This window comes from Acomys russatus, chromosome 13, assembly GCF_903995435.1.
Source record: "Acomys russatus chromosome 13, mAcoRus1.1, whole genome shotgun sequence".
In the NCBI taxonomy this organism is placed as follows: domain Eukaryota; kingdom Metazoa; phylum Chordata; class Mammalia; order Rodentia; family Muridae; genus Acomys; species Acomys russatus.
Window position 1 is genome coordinate 30,628,968 of NC_067149.1, and position 23,271 is coordinate 30,652,238.

The window sequence follows — 23,271 nt, forward strand, 5'->3', positions numbered from 1 at the left end:
TGCTGGCAATAGAAACATAAGAGAAGCACGTTCTGGCCTTCACTAGCCATCAAGGCATTATTCAGCATTTTCTTCAATGAATTCTGATCCTCAAAAGGATATATCCTTTATTCACATAGGTATTCATAACAATGTAAAGGAACCTGATGTAAAACAGAAGGTAGCCTCTTGCCTGATTAAATGTATTCGATATAACATTTAGATTGATGCTGAACTTGGCTTCTTGTGGCAGGAACATTTCTTTGATATGTTATCCTGCTTGCAAAGCCCCATTTTTAGCTTTACAACTTAACATAAAGGATATATACTGCTGCTGAATAGAACTAATAAGTCCAAAAGTCCAATCCTAGGCGTTCTCCCTCCCCATCTCTTGCACATAACAACCCCAGGCAACTAGGAATAACTGCCTTTGAATGTAAATACATGCTTTATGGGCTCCTAAGATGATGTCATATAAAAGTCAAACTGTACTCAATCAATTCTAATGGTCACACGTCATAGAACTTTTATGAAGACTGTCAACGAGAAACAGACAAGGGAGTGGATGCTGTTGCATTTCCTTCACTAAAAGAAATGAAGTCCCCAAGGAGAGTCAATGTTACCTCCCAATTCCTAAGGGAAAGGAGTGTATATCCCATTTCTGCCCTGCTGTTTTATATCATATCTACATGAGGGAAAAGACAGTGGTGCAATTTAATGAAGAGAGAAAGTCCCCAAGGTAGCCAAGGAGGCGACACTACCAAAGGCAGAATTCAAGAGAAATGTGTCAAGATCACAGGATTCCATTTTCTTCCAAGATTCCAGCCCTCCACAGAACAGAATGAATGCTGGCTTTGGTTAAAGAGAGTCAAAGAGTATGTTGCCAATTAGATGAGCTCTGTTCTGGGCTATATTACTCTACAGAAAAAATAAAATAAAATAAAGATGAAGACAGTTTATAGCTGTAAGATACTCTCCAGGTACTTGTAGTATACAACTATAAAAAATAAAAAGTGACAAAAATAAATTTATTAATATTATTTCAAGGTTAAAAGAGGATAAACTAGGAAATCTTAGTATAACGAATGTCTGTGATAGAGACTTGCATGTAAAATACATGCAACATGTAAAAAGCTCCCCAGGATGGACAAGGTCTTGCACTCAGTTGGCCTATGGTATCTGCTATGTCCATATTCTAATGCTGTAAGCCTAAGAGCAAGATAGCTTCAGGGTTGATTCCTTCTGAGGGCCACAAAGGAAGGATCTATGCTGCATCTTTACCTGGCATTGCACATAGCTCTTCTTATCTTCTCTGTGTTGCTCTCTCTCAAGCCCAAACTCCTCTCTTTTACCAGGATGTCATTTGTGATAACTGGATCACAGCCTTACAACTCAACCATAATTATTGGCAAGAAGAGTAATGTCACCTGGCAAAAAGGTCCCATTATTAGGTACTTATGGTGAGCACTTCTTATACATTGTGCATTGTGGGACAACAGATCCAGTGCATGACAATAAAATAGAGAAGGTTAGATCACAGCATCAAAAAGAAAAGAAGAAAAGAGCATTGTTTTTAAGTTGACAACTTCTACCCTGGCTATTTAGCTTTTATAAAGAATTTTTAGTTTTACAACTTAAAATAAAGGATATATAATGTTGCTGAATAGAACTAATAAGTCCAAAAATCCAGAAGGGAGTGATGGAAACTGACATTATCATTTAGACACTATGAGGAGATATACATATGTGTGTACATTTATTCATGGGCATACATACATACATGTGTCTATATTTATGTATATGTATATGTATATATTTATATATATATATATGAACACATATGTTTAATATGTATATTGTAACCAACAGAGTGGAATAAAGGAAAATGGCAATGCAGCATTTTTAAGATGAGGAATATGATAAAGAAAAAGGAAACCACTTTCAGGATTAACTTATTTGTCTACTTCCCACATGAGGAAATGTTAGAAAACAATTAGATTAATGGGAAAGTGCTGCAGTGTAGCACGCACTGTGCATGACAGTTTGGAAACCTGGCACCAATATAAAGCAGAAAGTCTTTAAACTGCTAAATTAACTGTGTAGTACTTCAATCCTTACGTTCTTGTGTGTCCATTAACAGGAAGACAGAAACGCATGTGAAATAACACACAACAATTAGGGAATTGGAATTGAAAAGGACCAGTTAATTTTATGCATGCTAGAAATAAATGTTCAAGTTAAAATAAGCTTTCTTGACACATGACCCCCCCCATTTTTTTTAGCCAAGAACTACTTTAATCTTTTAATTGCAGTTTATTGAAGTAAGGGAAACAATATTACTAAGCCTTTTATTCATAACAGTTTATGCTAAGGATATACTCGGATTCTGGTAGTCTGCCCTACTAAAATGATGAAAGGTCTCGTCAATTTCTATGGATTGATACTCAGTCTGAAGAATGGTGATGTAGAGTAAAAGACCATGGATGATTTCTCTGAATAGCCCATCATGGTATTATTTTAATTCAATAGCTATTTCTGACTGTGGAAAGGTTCTTTACAATTGAGAGAAAGGGATGCTCATCAATGCAGAATTATAGTGCAAGATGTAAATAAAGAATTTGGAGGGACAACAGATTGAAAAAAAAGATGGTTGAGGCTTTTGACAATATCAAAGTTTTTTTTATAATACTCTGGGGCTTTATTTAAATTCTTGCCATTGTCTTATATCTGTGATCTCCAGTATTTCTGATCCCCCTGACACCCTCCTACAATTTCCAGGAATGAATTATCCCTTTCTTGCTGTATGGTTTAACAGCAATTTCAACTTAAAAAAAAAAAGCCCTATTGTGAGATATTGTGTATGATACACCAGGAGAGCTCACCCATGGTCTATGGATTAGAAAGGAAACAGAAACGTTCACTTTCTCTATCACACCAGTCTTCGCTGACGATCTTTGCAATGTTCATCACAAGATTCTCACATCATGTGGGAAAAGCTCATTAATCAGGTCCTCCTGAGACAAGTCTTTAGAATTTTACTGTCAAAGATTTTAATAGTGATGATTACATTTGTGGTTGTGTTTTTTTTTTTTTTTAACAACTTTGGATCAAAGCCTTGGGGGCCTACACACTATTCCCTTTCTGTATTTTAGAAATATTTTCTATCAGACTCTAGTTCAAGGTCACTGTTTCTATGAAAACATAATTATACAGAAAAGAATTCCTATTATAAATTGCTGGTGTTAGATAAATGATTAAGAGGACATTCCATCTGGTGGCTACATTTTGCTGTATTTTTGCAGCTGTAAGCTATACTAGAAAGGAATATCAGGTCAAGTCAGCAGAAGGCAGTATTTGGTGTGTAGTGATCTAACTATCTGTTTAAAATGCTAACCTAGGAGAGTACATACATGTGCACAAGGAGGACAGAGAGGCATGTCTGATGTCCTGCTTCGTCATTTGATCTTTCTCCTTTCTCCTGTGAGACAGCATCTCTCACTGAACCTCGCTGTTCTCCCGCCTGTGTGCCAACCCCATGCATGGAGGCTACAGCCACACCTGGAGTGTAACTTAGTTTTGCATTAATACTGAGATCTGACCTCAGATCCTCATGCATACACAGGGAGCACTCTTACATGCTGAGCCATTCTCCTTGCCTTAAAATAAAATTACTTTCCCTCATCTCACATTTTTTTCACAAGTAGACACCTGCTTTCTTATTTTTCTATTCCTTATGGGGATTAAACTGTTCTCTATATTTTAGGGTAAAATGAAGATATGAGGAACAGTGACATGGAAGGCAGCCTTTCCCATACTATATCTGCAACCAGTCAGAGCAGGGTTTCTCAAAATGCCTAGACTCCCCTGCTTCGAGGCTTTTAAGTGGTCCATGATTCAAAGTTGACTTCAATAGGAGTTACTGTATATAGAATAGTCAATTACATGCAGCAAACCACACAACTCATAAAATATTTTCCCCAAAATAATACAAATCCTTAAATCATTCTAGGCAGTGTTTTTTTTCTTTATATTCAACCCCACTATATTCTATTCCACGCAACCAGCTTTATCATGCTCTACTTCTTAATGCTAGATACAAATTAATATCACCAGTCACCAATATGTTCCTTTATTATGTATGTAAGTACAGAGTGTGTGTGTGATGTTTGCATATACACATATATACACACAAATACACACACATGTGGCATGTGTAGATGTCAAAGGACACTGGTCACACTGCTCTATCACTCTGTCTTATACCTTTAGACAGGGTCTCTCACTGAACTCAGATTTACACTATAGAAAGCCCATGATTCTCCTTGCCCTAAGTACGTACAATTCTGGAGTTACAGGGGTATGTGGGCTATGCCTGGTGCTGAGACCTAATTCAAACTTTCAGGCAAGTAGTCTTATACACCAAGCCATGTCTCTTCTCCATCATTGATAATGCTCTCATTCCCAGTTTGACAGGCTCTGCTCCAGACACATGCTTTTCTTGCTTACATTATATATTGCCAATTATTATTGGTTTTTAGGGGAATGAATGATATTGCCAGGTATTTTCTACCTTTATTTATAGATGAATAAAACCAATCATAGCAACGGATAAAAATATTAAACCATCTACAATTTGAAAATGGTCTCTCAGATCCCAAAAGATAAGAATCTTTTCTAAACCCACTGGCCTCTTGTCTCCTAGGTGGTCCTATGGAGAAAAGAAGAAATGTTGTGGGTTCTCACAAAGCTGTCACATAAATAGTCACATTATATTTTATTGTGACACATAGGAGTCTCAGTGCTGCATAGTATGTAGCTGTCTCTCTTTCATACGTTCTTGGTTGATGAGTGTGCATGTTCTTAAGTGTCAATGTCACCCACTGACTACTAAGCCCCAGGTGAGACACTGCATTTATTTATATATCTGACTTGAAGTCCACACGAAGCCACCAGAATAAAACTTGTCTTTAAAAAATTATTGCTTCTTTTAATATTGGCACCGATTATAAATAATTGATCTTTTGGAGCTACAAAGAAAGTTCAGTTAAGAGCCTGACATACTTTCTGATTCTGGAGATGCTTTTGGCAGTTATCCACAGCCAGCACGAGGACTAGGAGATGACGTCCTGCGAGATGACTGGGAAGCCCTACTTGCTGTGCTTACATGTATCTTTCCTTGAAATTACCATTCAGTCACGGTATCTTTTCACTATGTATTCTTGGAAAACTGTCTTTACATCTTACATGTCACAATGTGTTTATTACTGATACTGCCTTCACTTATTTTTTAAATCTTCTGTCTCATTCCTGAGGTTCCTTCCTTCAGAAGACAGCAACCATATTTAACCATACGTCTCAAAGACATATCTACACATCTAAAAGTTGTTCATATTAGAAATATTTGTTAATTAGCATTAGATTGAAATTCAGCCTTTGTCTGTATGTGTATGTTTCAGAACCATTACCAATTCTTTTAGCTGATCACAGAGTGACCAGTAATTTCCAGAGTATAACTCTAAGCAAGATATTATACCTCGAACTAACATATGTCTTACACCATGAAATAGTTCATGATAAAAATCATCTTCTTACATAGTGAAGCGAACTCAAAGCCATATGCATGGCATGTCCCTATAAAAGAATATACAGGAAAAGAAAATTCAACATCCTCAAAGAGGCATCTACTGTTATTAGTTGGTTGTTTCTGTTTGGTAGTTTTGGGGCTCAGAGTCACACAACCCAATCCACTCCCTTCTGAGTACTGTAAATGTGGCACTACACAGGAGTAGCTCTGCTGGAACACACACATAATAGCACTCTCAATAGCAATAGCACTCCACAAGTAATCTATTGCAGAACAGAGTGCTGAAGCAGAGCCCCATTTCTGGGTTTTAATGACTTGTTTGAAAGTAGCAGCTGCCCTTGCCATGAAAACAAGACAGAATTGGGAAAGGCTGGACTTCTCTCCTACCTAGGCTGCTTCTGTCATCCAGCCTTACAGAGAGTTGACTGTGTCTATTTACGTTCCAGAAGTGAATGTATTGAAACCCTGGAGAAACCAATTACATGAGCCATGTATTTAGTTAAGAAGGAACAAACATCCAAGCCTCCCTTATTGACCTATTTTCTAAACTGATTACTTCATGGCTGTACTCAATGAAACATAGTACTGTCTACTACTTATTCCCTGCATCCCTTATGCCCACAGATCTCCCCCAACAGGTCCCACTCCCAACTTCATGTCCTCTTTATTTTGTAATGTCCCGCTAATGCTCATGCATGTTAGGCCATCTACTGAAGTGTGGGCCACCTACTCCTTCATGGTGTTCATAGTTCTTACGCAATTCTTAACTTTAGTTTAAGTGGTCTAAAGTTCAGATAAAACAGCAGCATTCAAACTAATCAACTGAGCTGCCCAACATTTTCCCTATTGCTTCTTTTTATTTATTTTTTATTTATTTATTTTTGTTTGTTTTGTTTTGTTTTTATTAATTTATTCTTGTTACATCTCAATGGTTATCCCATCCCTTGTGTCCTCCCATTCTTCCCTCCCTCCCCTTTTCCTCTTATTCCCCTCCCCTATGACTGTTCCTGAGAGGGATTACCTTCCCTGTATATGCTCATAGGGTATCAAGTCTCTTCTTGGTAACCTGCTGTCCTTCCTCTGAGTGCCACCAGGTCTCCCCCTCCAGGGGACATGGTCAAATGTGAGGCACCAGAGTACGTGAGAAAGTCATATCGCACTCTCCACTCAAGTGTGGAGACTGTTATGTCCATTGGCTAGATCTGGGTAGGGGTTTAAAGTTTACCGCCTGTATTGTCCTTGGCTGGTGCCTTAGTTTGAGTGGGACCCCTGGGCCCAAATCTGCCTATCATAATGTTCTACTTGTAGGTTTCTAGGACCCTCTGGATCCTTCTACTTTGCCATTCTCCCATGCTTCTCTCATCTAGAGTCCCACTAGGATGTCCTCCCCTCTGTCCCAGTTTCCTGGTAAGTGAAGGCTTTCATGGGACATGCCCCATGGGCTAGTATGCAGATATAAGTGAGTATATACCATTTAAGTCTTTCTGCTTCTGGGTTAACTCACTCATTATGATAATTTCTAGTCAGCTATTAAAAACAAGGAATTCCCGAAATTTGTGGATAAATGGATTGAGCTAGAAATTTTTTTATTTTTAAAAATATTTTTTCTATGCACGGTTGTTTTGCCTACTTGTATATGTTTGCCACGTACATGCCATACTACAGAAGCCAGATAAGATGAGATGAGATTTGGATTAGTTATCTCCATTTTTTTTCCTGAAGTTTTAGTAGGGAGACATAAACATTTAAACACATGAAGATATTGAGCACATCTACAGATTTAGGCTTCCAAGCAAAACAAGCAGTCTGCAACTCGGCAGTGTACAAGGCAGAAGGCGGAAGGTGGAAGGTGGAAGGTGCTCTCTCCTTCCGGAGACCTCAGCCCTACAGAGTGTGGAACATGCATAGATGTCTGAGAGCAATTCACCTCAGAGGATGGATATAATGACTGTGTTTATCATCTCAGTTACCGTGGGCTGATTTATTCTGTCTTCTGCCTGAAATGCTTTGTGCTCTTTTAAAGCACAAAATCTGTTTTGAGAGTAAAGTCAAAAATAATACAACTTTATTAGAAATTCATTTCAGTAAATTGGATTGCTCATAATCCCAACACATCAGTAGTTTATAATTTAGGTGCAGGCTATGTCTCTTATTCTTCAATCTGTGTCCTTTGTGCCCTGTCCTTCTTTTTATTGTTTTATTTTTTTAATTATCTGTGTTATCAGTATGCCCGGTTAGTAATCAATTAAGATACTGACACCTGTTATATTTTAAAATATCCTTAGTTAACCTGGGGCAGGGAAGATATTAATCCCCTAAACCACTTCCTATTGTGGGGCAGGTATGGGATACCTGACCCATTTCCCATGCCATCTGGCTCTAATGATTTATATCAAGCTACCTCTCATCCATAATTCCATATAATTGCTAATGTTCTTCATCTGGACCAAATCTTCCATCCTCTCTGGCCACATGCTTCTCCTCCATTTAACCCATGACAGTCTTTCTTCTTCCTTCTCCTTCTCCAGTCTCTCTCCTTCTTCTTCCCAGGATTCACCTGTCTCTCTAATCCAAGAAACTTAGCCACACTTATCTGATCTGCACTGCCCAGGTAAATGGCCTTTTATTGGTCAGAAGGTGGGTCACAGAGACAGCAAGCAGTAATTACCATCAAAATACATCAGACCACCCTCCAACACTATCCAATAATAATAATAATAATAATAATAATAATAATAATAATAACAATAATAACAACAACCTTGATATTAACAACATGATAAATACTTCATTCAAAAAAAATCTCAAAAAACAAAACAAACAAACAAACAAAAAAAAAAACCACCATGATGAGTGTGGAAATATAGGGTATGTGAATCTGTCACCTGGGTTTAGACAATAGTTGAACGAAAGAGATAATGTTCCATGATATCTGACTATTACATGTACTTCTAATTTTCATAAACTTCTAATTTTCACTGGAGCTCAGTAACACTCACATGTTACTTGTTCCACATGAAACTTCTAGGTTTGAATACTTATGTCAAGGACCATGCAGCCTAAAAAAAAAAAAAAAAAAAAAAAAAAAAGCATAAATACCTATTATCCAGAATGTTTTGAAAAAGACTGTTAATCGTTTTTCTTAGAAGGAACTTGTCTCCTACTAGAAAGAAGCATAATATTGGACCAAAATAGATGCATTTTCCCTTCAATATCGCCTTTTTTTTAGGCGTGTTATCCAATCTCTCTGGACACTTAGTTCTGGGGCATGTACATGATGTGACTAGCAGGTGATTTCTGATGCAAAGACCATCAGTACTTTAGCAATGAAATAAATGGAACTTGACATTAGTGCATAATTTTTGGCTTAGTGATGCATCAAATTGAGAAAAGCAATTTAGGAGAAGGTATTGTAATAAATGGCTTTATTCATCACAGCTCTGTATCTCCATGGCAAGAAAAACAGGATGGAATAGTGCCTTTCTTCATGTGGTTGTGAACACTGGTACCTGTGTTCAGTTATCTAATTTAGTGAATCCTTGTAAGTATTTCCTAAGACAAATGATGGCTATTAATTTGCGAATGGTAGAAACTTCATCAAAAAGTATGGGATAGGCATTTTAACAATGCTCTATGGATCAATTTTCAGTGGGAAAATCCAGCAAAGATTCAGTCTTCACCTTATATCCACAGTACTATGGAAACTCAACAAAATAAACAGTTAAGACAGGGAGGCCTGGTGGCACTCAGAGGAAGGATAGCAGCCTACCAAGAAGAGACGTGATACCCTATGAGCATACACAGGGGGAGGAGGTCCCCATCAGTCACAGTCACAGGGGAAGGGAGTAAAGGAAAAATGGGAGGGAGAAAGGAATGGGAGGATACAAGGGATGAGATAACAATTGAGATGTAATATGAATAAATTAATAAAATATATATAGAAAAAAAGAACTTTCAAAGTCCTCAAGGGTCTGGAAAATATACAGTTTCATATACATTGCTGTTAGCTGGATGTTTATTTTCTCTATTCCTCTAAAATAGGAAAAGTGGCAACAGCATTGAATATTCTGAACTTTTTATATAGCACAATAAAGTAAAATTTAGAAAGCCAGGTACAGCCATACACATGCCACAGTGACTTATTTCTTTCAGTTAAAAATCTGATTTTTCCCTCAGGAATCCATGCCCTACAGTTTTTGATAGACAATGATTCATATTGCTCATATAATTATACTCTGTCCGTTGTCTTTTCTCTGTAGTTTTACACAAGTTTGAACTTGAGTATCACTTGCCTCTGTGCATAGTTATTAGACTAGAAGATTCTGTTTTCCTATACATCTGGAAGTCCACACAGTACTGCACAATCCTGTAAAGGGACACTCAACTGTAAAAGCTTATGTGAAAATTAAAAAGCAAGGAGCTTTACTTCAAAAAGTTAGAACTAACATAAAAGCACACATAAATGCTGCTGAGAGCCTTTGAAGCTCCCTGGGTGGCATATGAAATGGCTGTTCGTGTTGGGAACATTCTCAGAACAGAATGAGCCCTTGATGTTGACAGTATAGAACAAGAAAGGGCCACACCTAAAATCTACTTGCTCTTTGAGTGATGCATTAATTTTATTAGTGCACTCATGCCCATGGGTAACACTGATCAATGTCACAATGGCAGCAGGTGATCCTAAAGCTGCCTGGATGCCTTAATTTTAAACATCAGCCACCTTCACCATTCCTCCATGTATGTGAAATTAGAGGAGAAAATAGAGTACATATCCACATACTAAATGATGTTTTAGATCAGCAACAATTTGCAGTGGGAGATTAACCATCTATGTCCTTAGGTCATCATACTGTGAAGCTGTCGAGAGCTTTAAAAAATAGACCAGAGTCAAAAGATTCAGAGAATATACATTCATGGGTCAGCACAGCATGACAATTTCTCCTTCCCCAAAAGAAACCCCTCACTTTTTTCCATTGACTAGGTCCCATAATCAGATGTTGGGGCTTCCATGATCATGCAAAAAGTTCAAGTGAAAAAGCCAGCTCAATTGCCACACCACCAAAAAGTACACAAAATAACACTCAGGCCAATTTAGAGGCCAGAGCAGCTTGAGTACACAGGAGTTTCCATCACTTTTATAAACAAAACAAAACAAAAAATAACATTGTCCCTTACAGTTAAAACACACAACATATTTTTTATCTGACAGATAGCAATATTAGTTTTGTCTGTAGAATATTTATGAGTTAAAAAAAATAAGCTCAAATAGTGTAATGAGAAAATAAATATAAATCCAGAGCTAGGAACTTAAATCCTTGGTTATTAGACAAAAATTCAAAAGATAATAAGTTTAATGGCCAGCTATGAGAATAGGAGTTTTCACTTTTCTACAATTTTAGGTAATATAAAGGGTATGGGTTCCTTCCATTTAAGCTAGAATTATCCATAATTCAGCATGCCTAGAAAAATAGTTTATATTCAAATTTTTAATACTAACATATTTTTCAAAGGTCAAGTCTAGTTTATCTAGCATAAATAAAGTAACATGGAGTAACTGAAGCTGACCAAATGGACCTAGACAATTTCACCTGAATGTCCCACACAAGCGCTGTAGAGTGCACATTATTTTCAGCAGCCCATGCAAGTTTCTCACAAGTAGCCCATGGACTGAGACACAAAGATGATCTTAACAACTTACAAACACTGAAATAACTATATATTACATCTGATCACAATGGAAGAATAACTGGGTTCCAGAACAAAAGAATCTCCATAAAATACAAAACCTCACAGAGGTTAAACAACATGGAATGAAATGATGAATGATATACTGAAAAAAAAAAAAAAACACCAAGGAAGAAATAGAGAACTTCATTGTATGCAAGCAAAGCATACAAAATACTCTAGACTGCCATAAAGCTTGTTTCTTTTAAATACTTGGTATTCCGAACTTTGAGAGCTGGGTGGAATGTATCAGAGAGAATTACTTGAGCAGTATACAGAACATGCTCACTATTCTTTCCAAGAGCCCATTCCTCAAGAAGGAAAGGCAAGGCGGTTGTGCACAGTAACCATAAGGAGAACTTATCAATATGAATGTCATAAGACTATCAAGCTATGTCCAGCTGTATATATGGCCACCTCTATATCAGAACACAGCATCTAGTCGTCCTCCTTTTATTCAGTTTTCCGAACCTCATTTTAATTTTTCACAGATTATACTCACTATATAAATACCTTTTCACCTACATCCCCTGCCATGACACTGGATCCCCTGCCATGACACTGGATCCCCTGCCATGACACTGGATCCCCTGCCATGACACTGGATCCCTTGCCATGACACTGGATCCCCTGCCATGACACTGGATCCCCTGCCATGACACTGGTAGATATTGATATTGATTCAGAGTTCGAATCGTCCACTGTAGACAGATTCCAACATTTGATATTCAGGTATTCTTCAACTACTTCAACACTGTGAATGCCTTAAACAATTCCAAATTCCTGTCTCCGTTTTCATCATGTGGCATGTACCATTAAAGTCTTTATTTACCAGGAAAGTGAGACAGAGGGGAAGACTTCCGACTGGGACTCTAGGTGAGAGAAACAAGGGAGAATGGGGAAATAGAAAAATACAGAGTGTCCTAGAAACCTATAAGAAGAACACTATGACAGGTGGATCTGGGCCCAGGGGTCCTGCTCAAACTATGGCACCAGCCAAGGACCATATGTGCAATAAACATCGAACCCCACCCAGATCTAGCCAATGGACAGGACATTCTCCGCGGTTAAGTGGAGAGTGGGGTCTGACTTTCACATGAACTCTGGTGCCCCACATTTGACCATGTCCCCTGGATGGGGAGACCTGGCGGCACTCAGAGGAAGGATAACAGGATACCAAGAAGAGACTTGATACCCTATGAGCATATACAGGGGGAGGACGTCCCCCTAAGGAATAGTCATAGGGGAGGGGAATAAGGGGAAAATGGGAGGGAGAGAGGAATGGAAGGATACAAGGGATGGGATAAAAATTTAGATGTAATATGAATAAATTAATGAAATATATTTTTAAAAAGAAAGAAAAATGTATAGTTTAGTAAGGAAAGTCATGTGATTAAATTAAAATTTGGGGCCAAGGTTTGGGGGGGCGGGCAAAACAGTAGGCCTCCTGTATACAAATGACAAAGAGACTGAGAAAGAAATTAGGGAAACTACACCGTTCACAATAGCCCCAAATAACATAAAGTATATTACTGTAACTCTAACCAAGCAAGTGAAAGACTTGTACAACTGCTTTGGAAATCAATCTGGCACTTTCTCAGAGAATTGAGAGTAGTTCTACCTCAAGACCCAGCTATATCACCCGTGGGCATATATTGGGAAGATGTTCAACCATACAACAGGGACATTTGCTCAACTATGTTCATAGCAGCTTTATTCATAGCTAGAATCCGGAAACAACCTGGTTGTCCCTTAACTGAAAAATGAATAAAGAGATGGTGGTGGTTTTGATTTGACCATACTGAGATTCAAATACAGGGTCTCATGCACACACCGTAAGCTATATCATTAGCCCTACTGTTAGGCTCTAAATTCAAGCTTGACTCTTTCAAGTATGTGAACTTTATGAATTTCTTTAGCGTTTTAATACCCTCGATTATTAATTTGCAAAATAGAGTTAAAAATAATGAAAGGGCAAGAGAATCAACTAAAGAATTAATGATACAACTCTTTTGTAAAATAGGGTTAATAGCAATGGGAGGGCTAAAGAATCAACGAACCAGTGGTGCAACTCAAAGAAATTCCTTAGCCTAATGGTTCAGAAAATAGCACGGGTTCAATAACTGATAATTTTTGGAGGGGACTCAACTAAAATGATGCCTTCTCCGTTATTACTAATTTTTTTTCTGAATCTTTATTTCTCAAAATAAGTACTCAGACAACTTCTACTACGCTATTTGAATGGAACTGCAACTTTATACCATGACAGCATTCCCTACGCTGTTTACATGAGCGTCCTTTCTTACACTGACTGCAGCCTGATTCATCTTGGACTCCTCCACTTCACTTATCACAATACCCTCCACAAAGCTGGTGCTTAGTATTCAGCCCCCTTAATGGCTCTTCAGAAAGATATCCTCGGCTGGAGCATGTGGGATGCACAGGAGAAAGAATGGAACTGAAAACGGGACCAAGGCTAAGGCAACGTTACAAAATGGGAGAGAAGAAAGACCCAAGCTCTCTGAACAAAGTACATAGACAAGGGATAGAAAAGAGAAGGGCAAGGACGGCCACTCATTAGCATCGATTCTGCCTTCTCTTTGTCTGGAGACACACTGCAATACTTAATAACTTGCCTAAGATCAACAGTGGCTCATATGAACGCACAAATATGCGTGTTTGTGTGTGACTCTGTGTATGTGTGTGTGTGTGTGTGTGTGTGTGTGTGTGTGTGTGCATTCATCTATACTCCATTATTCATGAGTTAACACTTAACTACTGCACCCTTAATGGAAGCCCCCCTCCATTTAGCTCTTCTAATACAATTCTATTCATGGAAAAGTATAATCTGCATGGGGACATTTTAAAACACTTTTATGTGATGAGTACTTTAAGACAGCTTAACACTTAGGTAATAGAAATTAAATCAGCTTGAATGAGCACTTTATTTCCAAGAGTTAGTGAACTAATTATAAGATACTTTTGAGACAATAGCTATTTTGAGAACTAAACAAAAGTGTGGGTCTTATTTAAATTATATGTTTGTTGAACTCTAATTACACTTCCAAAGCATTTTTAAAAGTTTGCTTAATCTTTCTTTGGTCAACAGCAAACATGGATAACTCCAACGTGTGCAGTTAATGAGCAATGTAAAAGGAACAAAATGTACCAACCATGCTTACACATCTTTTACTGGTGCTCACATGTTTACTTGGCTTGCCTGTCAAGATTTAAATGAAATAAATGAAGAACAATTCTGGAGGCCAGCCGCTACAGTTATGAGGGTGAAATAACTTTATCTGTAAAATCATGGAGTGGGTCAGTCTGTATAGGCAGAGATCAGTGACATCTCTATTTTACCAGTATCAGTGCTATCAAACTGTAGTACACTGTTCACCAACAGGACCAATGACAAGAGCCATCTCTGCTTCAACAAAAAATTTCCTAATATCTAAAATCAGATAGTTCTAAATTTAAATCTATGTTGAGGTTAACTACAGCCCAATAAACAACTTTAATCATTTTCTGAGTGATGACAAGCATGGTGTTATTAGAAACAATAGGGGGAAAAGCATACAGTTATTTGAAGGAGAACTTAAAAAGTTTATTTTACTTTCATGTCATTATGAAATTACAGTGTGAACAGAAAACTAAGAAAGCTACTTAATTATATTATAGTAACATTGAACAGAATGAATGTTATGCCGGAGGACCATAAAATTGAGTCTCAGTACACATAAATAATGTTTGAAGAGTACAACCTCGGTCCTAAGACAAATAGAGAATGTGAGTTTACAAGCAGGCTACAGTTGTAAATTTAATCTGCACGTGTTTTCCATGACTAAATACACAATGTTGAGGGAAATCTGAGTACATCTGTGATGTCTCTGAACTTCATATTCAACTATAAAGTATACAATTGTTATTAAGATTATTAAGTGAATGCCTTCTACACTTCTTCCAAAGGCAGTGACTTATCTTAACAATAGGTTTAGGTACACATTTGAGCAGACAATGCCAGCCATTGCCTTCCTTACTCTTGAGACAGGTGAATAGAAAATTCAAAGGTTAAAGCCTTGAAAAAAATCATGATTCTGTCACTTCTGGGGGTTGGGAATATTTATTGCCGACCATGTTGTTTTATAATAGTCTCCTCTGAGATTAAACATTCTATCCAGCAAGGGAGTGCCTTAAGCAGGAAGGCAAACAATGAAGAAAAAAAATGAGCTTCATGAACTAGCTGAAATTGGCCATATTCACAAGGCATCTCCTTGCCAGTGTAAACAGTAAATGCTGAGAGTCTGTCTCACAGGAAAAACAAGCTGAGATGCTCAGAAGGCTTTCAGAGGAGAAAAGTTGAAAAGAAGAGGCTTGAGACCAGACCAGGTCCCTGGAAGAAACATAAGTCAGCTGAGCTGTGTGCAAGAGATTTCCACCCCACCCACTGAAGCACCTAGAAAGGATGCCTTCCAATCTGTGGCTCCGCCTACATGCAGGCAGTGGAGCCTGTTCCAGGTTTGTCAGCCTTTGTGAGCTGTTACCCTGTTGGGGTGGGCCTTGGTGATGCAGTTGTCTTTGAGTCATTTCTGCTCTTGTAAGTAGCCCCTTACTCATATTCCTGTAAGTAACTGCAATAAAATTAATTGCTTCACCATACTGGATATTGATGGTTTCTGTATTTTGGCCTGTCGTGAGTTTCTGTTTTGGTGTGAGCAGGTACATGTGTTTCATCTCCCCAGGAAATGTTTTGTCACACAATACATGTTTCATCTTGTTGGCACCTGGACTGAACATCTGCTAAGAGTAGACCCCACTCTCGGCATGTCTATGAAGGCTTTTGCAGTCACAATGAGATGAAGACATGGACCCTGTGAATCAACTGACTCTTTGGGAAATTCATAGCCTGAGGCCATCACTGGAAGGAAATGGCACCTAGTTGGAGGAAGGTATGCCATTGAAAAATGTTCTATCTCTATCTTACTCATCAATTTCCACTTCCCATCCATAAGAAGGGTTCATAGCTCTTCTGAGGAATGTTCTCATATCAATGAAGTTCTGTCTCACTACAGGCCCACGAATGTGAGGGGAATCAACCATGGACCAAACCCCTGAATCCAGGAGCTGAGAGAAAATGGCCTATTCTTTAAATTTGTTCTCAGTGAAAAGAAGCTATGAATACAACCTTTACTTGCTTTAAGCCAGGAAATATAGTAGGTCAGCATGATGTGCACAAACAGCTAGCTTGCCCTGCCCTATCTCACCACATTCCCTAAATAAAGCTCTCTGAACTTAATTTGCTAAGTGACTGTAGAGCAGCCACCATAACAACTTACATTTGAGGACTGTTTGCTAAGATCCACTATATAATGTGACATGGGCCTCAAGGCTTGATCACAGAGTGCTCCCTGAACCAAAAAAAAAAAAAATTCTTGTTGGGAAAATGCCATTAGTTCATTAGTTTAGGCTAGTCATTGGGTGAAATGAAATAGATCCATCTCTAGTGCTTTCTCTGGAGTCAGTCTCAGAATCTTCCTGGCTTCATCATAATTACAAATTAGAGTATCTATTTGAAATCCTACCTTAATATGTACTAAAAGAAATCCAACAGTCTAATCTCCTAAATTCAATCTATTTCAGGATGAGCGGCTACTCATTCTGACGTGTGATTCATAGATATTACCAAAGTGGTAGTAAGTAATGATAAATCAGTTATTCCTTTTAAGATAAGTTAGTAAAATAAAAATGTTTCATAATTTTTATAGGAATCCACAACTTTCTATATGATAGATATCTCTAAATTTTTTTTTTTTGCTTTTCTTTTTTTTTTGTCAAATATTTCTCTGATTTACCAATTTGCCTGCCCTTCAATTAGATATCACTTTCAAACATTGCTGCTTCCTTTTATAAACTAACCTTACCTTCATTGTTTGGGATTAAAGGTGTGTACTAAAGGCATGTCTATATTCCAGCTAGATCACACTGTAATACAGAGGTGTCAGCATTCCAGCTGGATCACATAGACCTAGAAGACCTTTGGATGTGGTGCCTTGCCAGAGCAGCCATATTGCTGATTAAAATCTCTCTGTAGATCTCACAGATATTTTTCACTAACAATGGACTTTTCATCAAAGTACTTCCCTTTAGAAGAATGAAACTAAAGCAGCATAGAATGTTCTATGACAAGTTTAGACTTCCAACTTAGAGGGATTGAAGGGCTCTAACAGGGTTGAGCATGGCAAACACAGGCCAGGCCCAAACATGGCAAACATGTCATTAACTAACTTTGCCTTTTACCTTCTACCCCATCCTCTCTACCTTGCTAAATCATTAGATTACATTCCTAAAGCTAGCTACCAAGGTCTTCTCCATTATTTGGTCACTTCCTCTTCCTGAGGCTAATTACCAAGGTATTAATGTCCAGCAATCAAAAAACCAAAAGTTACTGTTTTGCTACCCCAATTATCATGCCCAATCAAAATTAACCAACTCATTCCCTTTCCTTTATAAATTGTCATTTGCCTATTGACCATGCCCCTTTCCTCTCTATCAAGAAGAAATCCTTTGTCCTTTGGGTTAATATCCCTGCCTTCCCTTCTTCCTTTCCCCTTCTCCCTAGTCCTTTATCTCCAGCCTTTGTTATTCCCTGCCCTTTATCCCTTTGGGGCAAATAAATCTTCTTTGTGCTGGGAACTTGGTCTTGGTGGATGTTGTGCTCACTTCAAAGTCCTTTCAGTGAGTAAAGACTTAACCATGCTCATCATACAAGGACCTGAAAACCTGGACTCATGGGCTGGAGAGATGGCTCAGAGGTTATGAGCATTGGCTGCTCTTCCAGAGGTCCTGAGTTCAATTCCCAACAACCACATAATGGCTCATGACCATCCCTAATGAGATTTGGTCCTCTCTTCTGGCCTGCAGGCATAAAAGCAGGCAGAACACTGTATACACAAAACATAAATAAATATTTTTTTTTAAAACCTGCACTCATTTAATAAAATAGGCAGTGCCTGTTGATAAAACACACCTAGTAGACATTTACCACTGTTGATGTGAAATCAATGTCTCCATTATTTGGCTCATGGAAGATAGCCTAGAAGTTTATTAGTGCATAGCCTAGAAGTATCAGAGGACTTGAGTTTGGTTCCTAGCACCCATTTCTGGTGGTTCACACATGCCCTATATCTCCAGCTGCAAAAGGACCTGACACCTCTTCTGACATCCTCAAATACTCTTGCACAGCTGTACAAAACTCACAAAAATATATGGACATATAATAAATAGTTAAAGCTAAAAGTCTCCATTATATTAGTTCATCTTGTTTCTCTCTGCTTAAAACATCTGCATACTGGCCAGGCTGCTATTTCATATATGCCTAGATCTATGCTGCACCACCACAATATAATGCAAGATGCATATAGGTTTTCCACTTTCTAATAAACACATGAGAAATAAAATAAAGAAGTCCAATTAATATTAAAATATTTTTTATTTTTTATTAAAAATATTTTAATTTTGATATAGATATATTTTGCTATTTTAACCTCTCATCAGTAAGAAAACTGAGCTTTAGCTGGGCAAGGTAACATAAGCCTTTAATCCCCGAACTCACGGAGTTAGAGAAAGGCTGATTGATGTGAGGCCAAGGACAGCCTGGTCTACAGAGCAAGTCCAGGACAGGCAAAGTTATATAGAGAAACCTTGTCATGAAGACAGAGAAAGAGAGATAGAGTGAGAAAGAGGGAGAGAGAAAGGGAGAGAGAGGGGGAGAGAGGCAGAGAGAAAGAGAGAAGAGAAGGGAAGAAAAGAGAAGAGAAGAGAAAAGAAGAGAAGAGGAGGGGAAAGAAGAAAGAACAAAAGAAAAAAGAAAGAGAGAGAGAAAGAAAGAAAGAAAGAAAGAAAGAAAGAAAGAAAGAAAGAAGAGAAAACAAAACTGAGCTTCTTTAAAGTTGTGAACTGTGTCTGATGTCCTGGGTCACTTTTACTTATGAGACAGAAGAACTTATCAGGCTACTCACATTTCATGTGTCCTAATTCACCAGTGGCTAGTGCCTCCCAAACCAGACATCAAATAGGTAAGTCTCAAACAGGCAAGTAATGTCTACTTTTTACTTTATGTGCATGAGTGTTTGCCTGCATATATATGTATGTGCACCATGTGTATGTAACCTAATTCCTACAGAACCCAGAAGAGGGCTTTGGGTTCCTTGGAGCTGGAGTTCCAGATGATTTTGAGCTACCACTTTGGTGAAGGGACATGAACACAGGTCTTGTGGAAGAGTAGCAAATGCTCTCAGCAAATGAGCTACCTTTCTAGCCATTACACTTAAATGATTAATGTTTAGGTATTTAAGAACTAGAAAAGTGCTTTATTTTTTATTTTTTATTTTTATTTGTTGAGATCTTATTGATTCTTAGCCAGTGGCCTTTATTTCACAAAGAAATGATACGGAAAGTAAGCTCATCCATCCTCTGATTTCTGAAAGAAATAGAAGACTTCTGCTAGCCACACTGACCAGAAAAGTCATTTAGACTAAAGATTGGAGACTATTTCAGTTCTTTCCACTAGTCAATAACTAGTGCTATTCTCACCATGCCCTGGACTTAGCTGACATGCTTTTGCTCCTAATTATCAATTGTATTAATTTTTGTGGTATTGTTCTTGTTTTGTCCCTAACAACACCTCTTCCTTTTTCTGGCTTCCTATCAGAATTCCCAAAATAAGAGAATGTTCTGTTTTCTTGCTCTGGTCTACCTGAACCTGTCTTTAACTTTTATTGTGGCTAATGTTAAGTGTGAACTTGTCAAAACAAATAAGAAAAAAATGAAGGAAAAACACAACCGCTTACTTGGGAAAGATAGATAGATACACATGAACTATATAGCACTGGTTGCATATACTGACTGCGTATCATTTGCTAAACATAAGTTGCTTTTATTAATATAAAAAATGGATGGCATAGTCCCTCTCTTAGTTTGGGTTTCTATTGCTATGAAGAGGCACCATGAGCACAGCAACTCTTATAAACAAAAGCATTTCATTGGTGATGGTGTACATTTTCAGAGGTTTAATCCATTATAATTATGGCAGAAACCATGGCGGCATGCAGGCAGACATGGTACTGGAGAAGAAGCTAAGAGTTCTACATGTGGGGCAGCAGTCAGCAGGAAGGAAGACTGCCTAACCCGAGCAGAGCCCGCCTCCAGGGTGACGCACTTCCTCCTAATAGTGCCATTCCCTATGAGCAAAGCATTCAAACACTGGAGTCTCTGGGGCCCATTCCTAATCAAACCAGCAAAGTCCTCCGAATATTTATTGATAGATCTTCTTCTTCTTCTTCTTTTTTTAAATCTCTTTTTCCCTTTTTTATTATTAATCTATTCATATTACATCTCAGTTGTTAGCCCATCCCTTGTATCCTCCCATTCCTCCGTCCCTCCCGCTTCCCCCCCTTTCCCCTCCCCTATGTCTGTGACTGAGGGGGACCTCCTCCCCCTGTATATGCTCATAGGGTATCCAGTCTCTTCTTGGTGACCTATTATCCTTCCTCTGAGTGCCACCAGGCGTCCCCATCCAAGGAACATGGTCAAATATGGGGCACCAGAGTTTGTGTGAGAGTCAAATCTCCTTCTCCACTTAACGGTGGAGAATGTCTTGTCCATCGGCTAGTCTGGGTAGGGGTTCGAAGTTTACTGCCTATATTTTCCTTGGCTGGTGCCATAGTTTGAGGAGGCATTGATAGACCTTCATACTCAGAAAACAATCTTCTGATTTTAATAATGCCAAAAACCACATTCAATATATAGACAAAACCCAGCATTCAGTGTTTTTTGGAACACACAAAAAAATCAGTCAAATCATTTTCTGTAGTATAATTATGAAGATTACCAGTTCTCTAGTAATATATTACATATAATATGTTGGACAAAATATAATTCAGTTCTTCCTTGAACGTTTTACTGCTAGTGAATACCATTTCTATAAATTCAAGACAATATTTAACTTTCTAAGACGTACATTTTAGTATATGTATTCTGCTCTTTTTCCTGTAAACTGTTGTAAGTGTGTAAAACATATAGAAACAAAAATGTGGACATGTGCACAACGTAATTTTCATGTGAAAAAGAATAACATTTTAAACTTTTAAAAAAACAGTGCCATTTTCTTAACTATATAGCACTTCCATTTCCTCAGGATGCCTTTTTTTTTTTCTATTTTTCTTAAACCACATTGTGAGATTTTAAGGCAGATTCTACACAAGTTACTACCCTGAAGGATGAGACTGCTGACAAAGACTGTCATTTTGCTCTTCCTACAAAAACCAAAAAAATCCAAAATATTGTAAAATAATTAAAGTCAGAAAAATATTTCAATTTGTATGTCCGTATTATCTTCCTCCAAAACCCATTTACTAAATTAGCAATTTGATTATAATCACCACTTTTTCTTTCAGTACTAGAATCTGTTTTACAAATGTAATTAAGTAACTCAGTAAAAACATATACAAAAAGAACTCCTTCATTTACAAAGTTTAAAGTTCTAATCTAAGATCACTCGTGATTTTTTTTACATTTTTATCATCTAAATATATGAAAAATATTTGAATTTTGATAAAAAAGACAAGACACCTACTCTAATATACTGATACATGGAAATTCTGTGTGTCTTACTGAACATTCAAATCTGCCTTATTCATTAAAAAAGAAAATACTCTACACTTTTGTTAACCTTCAAGTTTCCTAAACAAAAAGTGCTCCAGTGATGCACATCTGTAATCCCAGCACTCAGAGAGGAAGAGGCAGGAAGATCTCTAAGAGTTTCAGTCCAGGACAGAGAGAAACCCTGTCTGAAAAAAAACCTACCCCCCAAAAAAATAAAAAGAAAGAAAATGTTTTTAGGTCCTACAATATAAGTACTGAGTTGTTTTTATAAGAAGTGAGTTTTGTAATAATATATTTTCAAATGGATCAGAGAAAATAAATGAACAAAGAGATAATGAGGGAAAATCCCCATATACATGTAAACAAACAAACAAACAAACAAACAAAAAAAATGGCCAAATGGTTCAAATGTCAAATTAAATGGATGATAACCTCCTATTCAGCATATTAATGTATTTATTATTCTTCAAGTCAAAAAAGAAAGAAAACAAAACTGTAGTTCTACATGTCCTATTGTATGTTGTACTTCATTTAAAAAATATTTTCCTACCCATTCCTCAAAAAAATGTGATTACAAAGATTAAAATGTAAGAATAGCAAATGAATTAAATAATATTTTCATAGGGTATAACTATAAAACATTTTTCTTTTGACTACCTTTTCAAAGAAAATGCCAAAACTGTAACAAAAATATCTCAAGCATGTTTTATAAGAAAATTTTAAAGAAAATATCATCATATTTTAAAGAGTATATTGCCTCTCACATGACTCCGCCCCTTAGCATCAAACCACAGACAGCCCTGGAATGCTGAGATTGGGAGAATTAGTTCTCCCCAGGAATAAGCCCCTAATTGGCTATTCAATACTATGTAGTCAGCTCTCAAATCATTTATATATATTCATATATATATAAATGAAAAAGCACTAAATTGACTCAGAAGATAGTATTTGTGCATATATACATATACATATATAAATGAATATATATATATATATATATATATATATATATATATGCTATTTGAAGAAAGGGAGGCCATAAATTTGAGAGGGGATGTTGTACGATACGTGGAGGACTTGGAAGAAGGAATGAAAAGGGGAGGCATGATATAATTACAAAAATAAAATATATTGAAATATATATAATTACCTAATTTCTCCCCTTCCACCACTCCCTTTTAATGCTTCTCTTGCCCACTGCCAGCCACTAGTTTTTTCTTAATTGTTGTTACACACACACACATATATGTATATATATGTCCTAATAATAATATGTGTTCTAACAACTATATTAATATAAAGTAAAACTAAAAAGTGAAAACCCA

At 37.3% G+C, this 23,271-nt stretch overlaps 1 protein-coding gene across 1 annotated transcript in view; it reads right to left on the minus strand.

The window, feature by feature from the left end:
- The window catches only part of Cntn3 (contactin 3), a 357,126-nt gene that overhangs the window by 256,779 nt on the left and 77,076 nt on the right, over positions 1-23,271 (minus strand). The gene's annotated exons all lie outside the window — the stretch shown is intronic.